Source organism: Pteropus alecto, unplaced genomic scaffold (assembly GCF_000325575.1).
Source record: "Pteropus alecto unplaced genomic scaffold, ASM32557v1 scaffold45, whole genome shotgun sequence".
Lineage (NCBI taxonomy): Eukaryota > Metazoa > Chordata > Mammalia > Chiroptera > Pteropodidae > Pteropus > Pteropus alecto.
The window spans coordinates 8,516,267-8,529,606 of record NW_006442491.1 but is presented as its reverse complement, the minus strand read 5'-3'; the positions used below and the strand labels follow the sequence as shown (position 1 = coordinate 8,529,606).

The 13,340-nt window shown below is 36.5% G+C and overlaps 1 pseudogene; it reads left to right on the top strand.

Annotated features, from left to right (window-relative positions):
• Positions 1-5,564: 5,564 nt before the first annotated feature.
• LOC112471044 lies at positions 5,565-5,683 on the top strand (annotated as a pseudogene).
• The last annotated feature ends 7,657 nt before the right edge of the window (positions 5,684-13,340 follow it).

Here is a 13,340-nt window from a genome sequence, read left to right as displayed (position 1 = left end):
GAGAGCTGGTTCTCAGAGTGTGCACTGCCAACATTATTTCCAGTAAACATTCCCTGTGACCTCTCAAAACGGGGTCCACCAGAGGTATCTCCCATGAAAAGGACATCCAGATTTTTGAGTCAGAGGATTTAGAGAATATATCATGGGCATTAAAATAATTTATCCCTATTACAAAACAGTAAGGTCTCATTAATGGTAACTTAAAAAAAAAAAAAACTGTGGATAATTTGGTTAAGAGCACATGCCAAAGTTTTATGACAATCTTGCTGAAGGGAAAAGAATTATAGCAGGCCAATCCAAGGATTTACTCTTAGCAGGAACATTTTATAGGACAATAAATGCTTAGATAATTATTGTTAGTCTGGATATAAAAAAAAAGAAAAGAAAAAATGTCTAGTTAATGATCTTTAGAATCTTTACTGACAGCTGAGAGTCAACTGGGAGGATGAAGAACTGGTTTCTCAAACATGGTCTTAATCCCCTTGGATTCAATCAGAAAATTGTTTATGAAATTTATCAGGAAAGCCAATTGCTTCCCATGAGGAGATTTGTAAATAATAACTCACAAAAAAGGGTCAGTTCCAAATAAGATTTAAAACAATTTTTTTATTCCAAACATAAATGCACTAAAAAGAAGATGGTAAGAAAACATTTTAAAATGTTAACTGTCCTGATTATTTCTCAGTGATGGAATTGTAAGGAAATTTGATTTTCTTCCTTGTCTTAAAATTTTTAAAACTTTGTAGTGCATCAATACATTACTTTTGTAGTTCAAATAAGAAATAAATGTTTTTCATCATAATTTAAACAAATAATTCCTTTTTTATTATAAAGCGATTATGAAAAATGCAATAAGAAAGATAAAAGCAGTGATCGGGGAACTTGTGGAGGACAGATGGCACTGAGTTGAAGAGTGAAATGAGGTGAGGAAGGGGAGACAAATCCTTAGGGAAGGGAAGATGCCAAGAGGAGACAAATGGTGCCATGGCCATCAGGGGAGCAGCAGATACTGACATGATCTTGTCAGTTCTCCTCATGTCTCTCAAGCCTGCAATGACCAAAGGTGGACAGATAGCAAAGGTCCACCTGATGTACAACAGCTTGCCCTATGCTTCTAGCTATAGGCCCAAGAGAGCTGGATTAAAACACCCAGTTTGAAAAATAAAGACCCAGGATTTAAAATTTACATAGCTGACCCCTGAGATGGGCCAATTTGGTATCTCCACTAAAACATTAAAAGACAAAAAACTTGAAATGACCTGGAAGTAGTTTGCTGTTCAACATAAGGCCAACCTACTGCATCTCCCAAATTACCAAATTAGAATGCTTTGTAAGTCATGTTCCTCATGCTGGGGTTCAGGATATATTTTGTTCAGGTCAAGAAAAAAGAGGATTCAAAGACAACTTCTAGATTTTTTACACGAGCAAGTGAGTAAATGAGAACATCATCAATTGAAATGGTGAAACCTGGGAGAGGAGAAGGCTAGGATCAGGGGATGGAGAGATAAAAACTAAGGATTCTGTTTTAGACATATTATGAAAATGCTTCATTAGGTGTTACACTAGAGACGTAAAGTCAGTAGTCTGGAGTTTAGGTGAATTTCAGATTGCAGATTTTGGAGGCATGATGTTTAAAGACTTCAGACTCAATAAGATCATCTATGAATCAAGAGGTTTGAGAATCAAGCCCTGAGACCACCAATGTTCAGAGACAGAAAGAGAAGTCATGAACAGATGCCAAAAAGGAGAAACCATAGAGGTATGAAGAAAACCAGAAGCATAATGTATCTCAGAATCCAAGTGAAGAAAGTCTTTAATTCTAAGTCTTCTACTACTCCAGCTTCTTATCTTTAAACCATCCTTTAAGCAATGGCTGCACTTGTTCAGCCCAACAGCTTACCATTTCCAGACCTACTGAAAAGATGTTTTCTATGATTAAGTCTTTGGACCATAGCCCAACATCCTCCTAGCCACCTATGTGGTTGATTTTTCCTCCTCCTGCCCAGGGAAAGGTCAGCCAAAAACAAGTCCCCTGCACAAGGGATTTATTCACTGGCCTTTATAATATGAAATGAGTCTTTCTCCATTTCACCCAGCATTGACTGCCCTGTACCAAGAACAAGGTGCATTGAATAGACATGTTCTCCCAACAAGAGATGGCTCTAGCAAGATTTCTTCTGGTTGTGTACCAAAAAATATTTCCCCTCTCCTTGCAGACTCTGCACTGCTCTTTGTACCAAGTAGGTACTGCCTTGCTTGGCTCCACACACACGAAGTCTGAGTCAGGTCAGGGATTAAAAATATTGAGCAGAGCAGGAATTGGTTTTAGGAGCAGAAGTACCAAAGTTACCACCACCCAGCTCTTGCTAAGCCTTGGGCGTTGTAGCTAATCAGTTAGTAACATTGAAAGGCTCCTTTTATGGAGGTTTCCCCACCGTCAATGAACTCATTTTATATAAATATTTAGTCAGGCAATAAACTGGACAGCCTATATTACTCAACATCAGCCTCAAAAGACCCTCCCGATTTATATACACAGCATCTTGGTGGAGCAATACATTTTACACGCATGACATGGTCAGCGATAAATACACCAGGGTAGGTCAAACCCTATTTGGTTCTCTGCTTTTAACTGTCTTGGGCTTTGTGTGTTTCTTTAATCAGTTGGATGATTTAGATAAACAATGTGTATTAGTCTTTGTAAGTATAATATGCCTTGAACTTTCTCCAGATATTCATTCCCATTCATCATCATAATAGTTGCTCCCCCTTGGCCATCATTAAGATTAGAAATGTCCTTGAACCATTTAATGATATTCCACAAGACTGGACAGACTTTTCATGCCTTGATGAATTGCGATCACTCGGTTTAAACCAATGAAATTGGATATCCTTTAATGTGCCTGATGACTTTAAGGAGTTTAGGAAAAGCAGTGCTTGGGAATCAAAATGGCTTCACAGAATAACCATTCATTTTAGGGGAAGATGCATGATTTAAGTAAAAATTGATTAATGAGTTAGTATCTAATCTCATAGCTAACTATAATAGATATTTCTTTGTTCATACTGTTGAATATGGTTTGATCTGTAAATGTCCATTTATTAAAGAACTCATTAGAATCCTTAAAGGAAATGATTTTTTTAAAGCCCAAGTTCGAATGTTAAAGAATGAAGTTCCTCCAAGCAAAGTGACTTTTAGAGATTCACATTACTGATGAGGAGAGCATCATAAAATCAAGGGCAGACCAGGATGTGTTCACCTACTTTGGAGCTAAGAAAGGCTACTTGCCTCCATGGGAATGATGTGATGCCCAAATGTCTGTGAGCTATAAACAAGCAAACTTGGCAATTCGTGCTATACTATCTTTAATATTTTCACAGATCTTTTGATTCCATTGACCCCCAAAACTTTGGCATTGCTATGTTATAAAGCTGGCTGATGATATTAAATAATCTTTGAGTTCCTCTGCAAACAATGATTGAGACAGCACGGTTAGGAACAGGACCCTGAGTACATGGTGGAAAGAGCACTGTGTTTGGAGTCAAAAGGCCAGCATTCAAATCCTGGCTCTCTCAGTGTCAGTTTGGTCAAATTACTTGCCAGAGCATCTGTTTCTTCCTTTGTTCATCAATTGTTTATTGAGCATCTATAACGTGCCAGGTGCTGTTCTTGGGATACATTAGAGAACAAAACAAGATGAGGCTCACATTCCATTGCAGGTCTTGATTAATATAACTTCTTACCTTCCAGATTTCCTGAATGGATTAAATTAGATACCATAAGTAAAAGCACTTTATAAAGTGCTTTTCTCTCAGTGGCAAAACCTGAGATAAGAATTTGAGTGCAAGGACTGTATTTGAGAGGTAGAGGAAACACTGATAGGGGAAAATGAGATGGAGAAGGGAAGCCAGACAATAAAGGTTGAATTAGCAATAAGTTACCACTGTGAGAAACTAGAGATACCAAAGGGAAATTTGGGGAGATGGTGCAAACACAAGCCTCAGAGATATCCGACTCCAAAGGTGAAGAAATAGGGGTATTTATACACCAACTCTTGAGAATCATGAGTTGAGGTCTGTTCTAGAAAGTGTTAATTCTCTGGCACTTCTGGCCTGTCACAGGCAGAGCAGTCTTCTGTGGCTTTGGAGAGAACCTTCAGGCACAGAAATGCAGATATTGGTAGCTAGAAAGCAACTAGATCACACTGGAAATAGTAGTGCCTGGGGCTATGAAGAGAGCCTGTTACTGAATGATGCAGATGTGCAAAGAACAAATCTACTGTCATCAACATTACTCAACCGGTCAGATGGTGCCTCCCTGTCCCCTTCCCCAGCCTATGTGCCCCAATATTTAACAGTCACCTGCAGTCTCTCTGGTAATACATTAGTAACTCTTCTCATTAAACAGATAGATCTATAGATCTGGAGATAGTCTAGTGTTGAGTTTCTCAAACTGGAATTTGTGGGCTCCGGTAAGTCTATGGATATCTTTAGAACCCATGAATTTAATGAATTTTGTAATTAAAAAACCTTTATTTTAATGACAAAGTAAAATAAATTAATACAAATATGTAAGGGTCACCTTGTAACTAATTCATGCTAGGCTACTTCATTTGTATTTGTATTTGAGGTAGTGGTAATGTTGATGTCAAATGAAGATTTCAGGTAGCTATAAAAGAGAAAGTGGGAGGATCAAGTTATGATCAGTAATAAGGTATGTTGAACATAAAAAAAAAAAAAAATAGCCTGGGTGGTTTTTTTTTTATTTCAGGGGTCAAGAAAGGTGGTGCATGGACCAGTCTTATAAAAGAGAAAGTGGGAGGATCAAGTTATGATCAGTAATAAGGTATGTTGAACATAAAAAAAAAAAAAAATAGCCTGTGTGGTATTATCTTTATGTTCAGGGTCAAGCAAAGGTGGTGCATGGACCAGTCTATGCATGACCAACCTCTGTCAGCAGTAAATGTACTAGTCAGCTCTCAAGTAGGAATTTTTCATGAAATGTCTGTCCCACAATTTTCCAGGGTGTTTATTAGGTGGATTAGCTGAGAAAAATAATGAATAGGTAGTTAAAAATAAGTTTCTTATCCAAAATAACGTATAATGCCAATACATCAATAAACAAGATGATGGCTATCACATTCAAAATGAAGAGAATCAGGTCACCCAATGATACATTTGGTTTCCAAATAAATGCTTCTATAATAAAAATCAGGACGTCTATACTAGAAAGATGGAGTAAAGACACTTTTCCCTATTTCTTCCACTAAGTTCAACTAAAAACATAGGGCATTATATAAAACAAACAAGAAAAGTTGGAAAGGTAGAGAGATAAGGCAGACCAGTTAGAGACCTTGGGTCATGAGGAACAACATGATTATAAGTTCCCTAAGTTTTCATTTTGCCTCATGCATCCCAGACTGGATACTGGAGAAGTCAACAACCCAGAAATGCCAGTGAACACAAACACAAAGAACCCCAAGAAAAGTCTGCTATCTTAGGCCAACAGACCAGGAAAGGGGCAGCATAGCAGAACAGAAAATATTTTAAACAATAATTCCTCTGTCTATGGCCATGCCACCCTGAACAAGCCTGATCCCATTTGTTCTCGGAAGCTAAGCAGGGTTGGGCCTGGTTAGTACTTGGATGGGAGACCAACTAGGAAGACCAGGTGCTGTCGGCATAAAAAAACAAAAACAGAACAAACAAACAAAAACAATAGCTGCTCTACTTCAGCCAAATACCAAATAATAATTTAAAAAATGGCTGCAATTCCAACTTCACCCTCTCCAGTGAAGGTCAAGGGGGGCAGTGTAAACCTCCACCCTCACCAGGCTATAACAGGCATCCTAATATTCTCTCTGCAGAGTGGTGTCAGAAAAGGCTGAGCAGAGACTAGACTCCCGTCTCAGCGGGTATGGTGTCAACAAAAGCCTAGTGGGAACCTGAACTCCCACTTCCACCTAGTGATAATGAGGAACTGCTCCCCTGTGGACAACAATGTAGCTGAGTGGGGAACCTGGACTTTTCTACTTCCATCTGGCAAGTAACAAGGGAAGACTCCCCTTCTCCCATCTGAGCAGTATCAGAGGAGGACTGCTAAAACACAAGATTTAAATAAGATCCAGAGGCTCGTAACATAATACCCAAAATATCCAGGTTTAAATCAAATGCCACTCATACCAAGAACCAGGAATATCTTAACTTGAATGACAAGATGACGAACAGATATTAAGATTATCTGACAAAGATTTTAAAGCAGCCATTATAAAAATGGTTCAACAAGTAATTCCAAACATGTTTGAAATAAATGAATAAAAACTAGAAAGTCTCAGCAAAAAAAAAAAAAAAAGTAAGATACAAAGAAAAACCATGTGGATATTTTAGAACTGAAAAACACAATAACCAAAATTAAATCAAATAATCCTTTAAGGTAAAATAATTTCTTAAAAATGTACTATAATCCATTTTATTATATCATTGTTAATGTGAAATTTATTGGTTTTGGATTTTGTTGTATTCGCTTGGAAATCTACTTGGATTTATGATTGTGTAAGAGCTATGCACAGAAGTTTACACCTAGTTTTATGTTTTTACTTTTTTTAATTTTAATTTTAATTTTTTAATTACAGTTGACATTCGATATTATTTTATATTAGTTTCAGATGTACAGCATAGTGGTTAGACATATCATTTACGAAGTGGTCCCCCGTTTAGTCTAGTACCCATCTGACACCATACATAGTTATTACAATATTATCTATACTATACTTCATATCCCTGTAACTATGTTGTAATTACCAATTTGTTATTTGTACTTTTTAAGTGGCATTATTTTAAAATAATTTATGTTGATACTAGGAAACTGTGAGTTATTCCTTTACAAAGGGACCTCTTTTAAAAAGCAAATATTTTCAAATGACATTTATAATATGTCGAATTATGTCACTCTCAAAATTTATATGTTGAGTTGTATCTCCCAGTACCTCGGAATGTGGCTGTTTTTGGAGCTAGAGCCTTTAAAGAGGTAATTAAGATAAAATGAGGTCATATAGGTGGGCCCTAATCCAATATGACTGATGTCTTTATAATGAGGGGAGCTAAGGATACAGACGAGCTCAGAAGAAAGAACATTTGAAAACAGAGAGAAGAGGTAATCTACAAGCCAAGGAGAGAGGCCTCAGAAGAAGCCATCCCTGCCAATACCTGGATCTCAGACTTCTAGCCTCCAGAACTGTGAGAAAATTAATTTCTGTTGTTTAAGCCACCCGGTGTGCGGTACTTTGTTACGGCAGCCCTAGCAAACGAATACATAATGCAGTTGGAAATTTGATCTTTTAATGGACTTTTAATGATATGAAAGAATTATTATTAACTGTTTTAGATATAATAATGTGATAAAGTTATTGTGGTTATATTAAAAAGTAGACAATTTTTAACAATACATGAGAAAAATGATTAGAAAAACTGTGAATGAGCAACCAGGAAAAGTGAAGAATTTGATAGGACATGGTATTCAATTTAATATTTATTCTTAATTATTATCTACTTTTTAACAACTTTATTGAGATAAAACTTAATATCACAATTCACCCACTTAAAGTGTACAATTTAATAGCTTTTACCTTATTCCCATAGTCGTGCACTCTGCACCACAGTCAATTTAAGCACATTTTTCATTAATCCTAAAAGAAACCACATGCTTCTTATTTATCACCACTCATCTACACCCCCACCCATCTCACCCAGCCATAAGAAACCACTAATCTACATTTTATCTCTATAGATTTACCTATACTGGAAACTTCAAATAAATGGAATCATACAATATGTGGTCCTTTGTGTGACTGGTTGCCTTCATATAGCATAATGTTTTCAAAGTTCATCCATGTTGTAATATTTATCAGTATTTTATTACTTCTTATTACCAGAAAATATTTTATTATATGGATATACTACATTTTGTTTACCTATATATCAGCTGATTTTGACATTTTGGATATTATGAATAATACTACTGTGAACTTTCATATATAAATTCCTATGTAGGCATGTTTTCATTTCTTCTGGGTATATACCTAGGAGAAAAAAAAAACAATCAATGTTTAACTGAGGAACTGCCTGACTATTCTGAAGTGTCTGTACCTCATAGAATAAGTTGGAAAATGTCTCCTCCTCTTCCATTTTTTGGAAAAGTTTGTAAAGAATTGGTATTAATTCTTCTTTAAGTGTTTGGTACAATTAACCAATATAGCCATCTAGTACTGGACTTTCTTTCTAGAAAGTTTTTGATTACTAATTTAATCTCTTTATTTGATATAGGTCTATTCAGATTTTCTATTTCTTCTTGAGTCAGCTGTGGTAGCTTGTATCTTTCTAGGAATTTGTCAATGTGACCTAAGTTAGCTGACATTTATGGCATTTCCTTTATATTCTTTTTATTTCTGTAAGTTCAGTAGTATTGTCCCTTCTTTTATTTATGATTTTATTAAGTCTTCTGTCTTTCTTCTTTCTTATTATGGCCTAGGATAAGATCCATCCTGGCAAATACTTCACATATATTTGAGAAAAATGTATTCTATTGTTGTTGGGTAGACTGTTCTTTAGACATACCTTGTGTATGGTATTGTTCAAGTCTTTTATTTCCTTATTGATCTCTGTCTAGTTGTTCTATCCAATATTTAAAGTGTGGTATTGAAGTTTCTATTATTGCCAAATTGTCTATTCCTCCAATTGTGTCAGCCTTTGCTTCATGTATTTTTAAGGCTGTGCTATTATATCCATATATATTTATAATTGTTATAAATTCCTAACAGATTGATCCTTTTATCACTATAAATTGACCTTTTTTATCTCTAGTAATATATCGTGTTTTTAAGTCTATTCGTCTAATATTAGTATAGCCAGTCCGGTTTTCTTATATTGCTGTTTGCATGATACATCTTGTTCTATCCTTTTATTTTCAACCTATTCGTATATTTGAATCTAAATTGTGTCTCCTCTCAACTACATATAATTGGAGTTTGTTTTTTAATCCAACCTGCCAATCTCAGTCTTTTGATTGGTTATTTAATCCATTCATATCTGTAATGATTAATCATGTGTGTCCATTTGGACGGTATTTTTGCATGATTTAAATTCATGAACATTGAGTAAAGCAGGTTGCCCACCATAATGTGGGTAAACCTTGTCAATTCAGTTGAAGTCTTAAATAAAATAAAAAGACTTTAGTAAGAGGAAATTCTCTAGGAGCCTTCCTTCAGCCTTCATCTGTACTCTTGACTCTCCTGGTTCTCCAAGCTGCTGGCCTTCAGGCTGCACAGTTGGGTCTCCTAAGTCTCAAGCCCACTGGCCCACAGTAAAGATTTGGATTTGCCAGGTTCCATAATTATGTGAGCCAATTCCTTATGAAAAAAGTCTATAATATAAACATATTTATACATATAAATTATATGTAATTATATATATAAAACAGGATATATATATCCTATTCATTTGATTTTTCTGGAGAACCCTAATACAACCTCTAATGTTATTATTGATATGGTTAGAGTTATATCTGCTATTCAATTTTTTTTGTCTCATGACATTTTTTTGGTTCTATTTCTTTGTTCCTCTAGTTCTCCTTCACTGCTTAATTTTGCATTAAGTAAATATTGTGCGTACAATTTAATTCCTTTAACAATTTTTTTGTTGTTGTTGTTGTTATTTAACTAGTTATTTTCTTAGTAGTTACTCTAGGGCTTACCATTTATATCTTAATTTATCAGAATCAACTTTAGATTCATACTAACATAATTCCTGCAAGAAATAGCAACATTGCTCCTATATGGCTCTATTCACTATTCTAACTTTTTGTGCTATTATTGTCACACATTACATCTACAGATGTTATAAGTGCAACACTACTTCATTATAATTATTTCTTAATGTAAGTTTATGTCAGTTAAAGAAGTTGAGATAAAATAAAACTGTTGACAATCAGTGAAATTCCCATTTCAGTTCCAGGCAGAGAAACTCTCGCCCAGTTTTTCTGGCTTTGCCAATGTGGTTTCAGGGCTTTGGTGACTACGTAAAGGAGAAACTGTGGTGCTTGCTTTCCCTCTCACTTTCCACAACTGGTCACGGAGAACCACCTCGGGCTTGGCTGATGGGCTTCTGGAAGCTGACTGCACAGCCTTGGAGGGAGGTCCTTGCCAATTTTAGATTTAATCCTTCCTGTGGCCATACACTTCAGAGACAGCAGCATGTGGGAAAAGAAAAACTGCCTGGCCAATTTGGTCAGCCTGTGGGTCTCTGATGATAGACATCTGGGCTAATACCCTGTGAACTTGAAACCAAATTGAGTGTTGAGGAAAGCAGTGTATTCCTTAAGAATTCTTAACATCCCAGAGCAAATATTAATCTAAAGTTATTACTTTAGTCTTGCTAAACTCCCACTCACTCATTACCATCCGTAGCTCACTACAATCACCCACCCACGCCTTCTTCCTCTGTTTAATCAGCTTTTGGGGAGGGTTTAGAATACAGCTAAATTAAAACGAATTTGTCATACACACAAAGGCTCATTTCTTATGGGTTCAACCTTTTCTGGGACCAGTGTTCTGAGAGGAAGGAATATCTACCATCTATTATCCCTCTGTAGGTCCTCTACCCCATGACTAACCACTGTAACCTTAAGTTAAACAAAGAGACTGGGCTTCACACATCGAGGGATTTTCAAATATTGAGCAATTGTATGATTTATGTCAGAACACAGTTGATGCATTTGACTTAATAAACATTTTAAGAAAATGTTAGGAGGCATTTAAAAATTTTTTTAACCATGAAATTATGTTATGGATATCCAGGCTTGAGAGATGACATTCAGGAAATGGGCACCAAATGAGGTTGTCAAAGCATGGTATTCATAGAGATGTGTTCATGGCCTGGGGACACTGGCAACCACTGTTTTGGTCTCTTTGAATCTTTTAAATCATAACACGCCTTTGGCTATGGATTCTCCAAACTACCATTAACACAATTCTAGATCATTTCCTTTAAGGAGTCCATCAGTCCTTGATGGACTGTGGTTGTTCTGCTCTGTTTAGTCACTACCTCCTTAAAAGTGTTTGCTTGTCTCCAGCAATCTCGTGCTTATTAACACTGACTTAGTTATAAACATCCACTTTTGTGGCACATCAAGCCTTATCACTCAGAAAATATTCATCAGATGTTATGGATGAAAATGGTTTATCAGAAGCACAAGGCAGAGATCTCAGTGAGGTGCACAAACAAATGGATGACTTCAACCTCTGTAGGAGAGGGTATAAAGGCCCACTGATGCCTCATGGCCAAGAGTATATGGAATGGAAAGTTTCTTAGTTTCGAGTTCCCAGAAGCAACCCTGAGACAAGGAGTTGAGTGCAAATAGTTGATTTGGTAGATGATTCAAGGAAACACTGGTAGGGAACTGAGAAGGGTACAGGAAAGGGGGGAAATAAGCTAATTCAAGACGTATTAATAAGTTGACTACTGCAGTGGGCAACTAACACTTAATTCCTGTGGGAAATATCTCAAAAAACAACATGAAACACATGCCTCAGAATTATCCCACCCAAGGAGCAAGGGAGCAAGTATATTTATATACCAACTCTTTCCATCACTTGTTGAGAGCTGCTCCTGCGGAGTGCTGATTTTGTGACACTTCTGGCCTGTTGTGTCCAGAAAAAGTCCTCAGGCACAGAGGTGCAAATATTAGCCTTTAAAAGTTGTCTGGGGTCCTCTCAAACAGAAGACCCATAGGCAATGACAATGGTCTGTTCTAGCATGCCTGCCACGCTGGCTTTCATTGGCTAAGACCTTCCACAGTGTTCACTGTATGGCCCCGTGGCCCAAGAAAATGGATGTTGACTATACCGTCAGGACTGTAATGGATTCCACAAAAGCTTTAGGATAAATATAGTATTTAACAGCATTAGCTGAATCAGCATTGTATGGATAAGCAGAAAATGAGGTATTATATATCTCCATAGGTATGGATACCCTTCCATGATATTAAGTGAAAACTGCAGGTTATGTAAGCCCATTCGCAGGTTCAATATTACCCTATTTTTTGTGTTAAAAACATATAGGAAATTTATGCATAAAGAGTCTATAAAGATACAGGCTAAAGTGATATTAATTTCTTTAGGGATGTGGGGTTATGAGTTCATTTTCTTTCTTGCTTTTCCTTATCTGTTTTCCGATTTCTTATAATAAGCATGGATTGCTTTTATAATAACAATGACCACATTTTAAAAGAAGGTTCTACAATAATACATTCTCAAGATTCAAAAATTCTAGCACTTTCTAAATTTTCCTTCTTCCCTCCTTCTGTTCCTCCCTCACATCCTCATCCCACGATTCAAAACAGAGTAACCTTGCTTATTTGCAGGTACTGGTATGCAACATCACCGTTCTCAAACATGGGAGAAAATGAGGCATTAGGCACAAAAGGCTTTTGAACAGCAAAAAGATAAGTCCCCATATCCTGGAACTAAAACTCATCCATTTTGTTCACGAACACCAAAGATTAGCATTTAGGACTTGTTTATATGTACTTTGTACACAATTCTAACAGCTATTGATATAAGTTCAAATTCTTATTCAGAAGTGGCAGTTAAAAGATGAGAAAGGGCCTGCCATAGGCAGACACACAGGAGGCAGGGAGAAGTGGCAGAGCTGACAAGAGAGGACAAAGTCTAGACAAGGCTGCCACATGTGTCGTCAGTCAGCACAGGCACTCCAGGTTCCTTAAGGTTGAGCATACGTCTCCACCTTCTCACCAGAGCAGGATTCCAGTGATGGCCTTGAGGAATCCAGACCAGGCTTAATTATACTCAGGAGAACCAAACGTCCAATGTTCGGGCCTTAAAAAGAAATAGAATATAGGCATCCGGCCACAATCATCCACATTAAAAGCAGGCACCTAAAATATAGCTTTAGATTCTTAGCAATATAAGCCAGACCGGGAAGTGAGGTTATTTTCTTATCTGTTTCTACCTTTTATACTGTTGTGTGAAATGAAGTTGATTTTATATGTCAATATCCTCTGGATATAGTATCTGTTCTTTAACATCTTATTTTATAGTGAAAGAACTTATATGAACCATTATGTTTTTACCTCCATGATTCTGAATATTACTTCTTTTCCCTCCTGGTTTCACAATATTTCTTAAATTTAAAAAAAAAAAACAAAAAACTAAAGAATAAAGTCTTAACCAACTGTTCTTGGAGGGGCCATGGTCTTTTATAGTGACCAGTTTTTAAACTCTTCATAAAAGAGGTCTTTAACAAGCCCAAACTTTTAAATATGAATG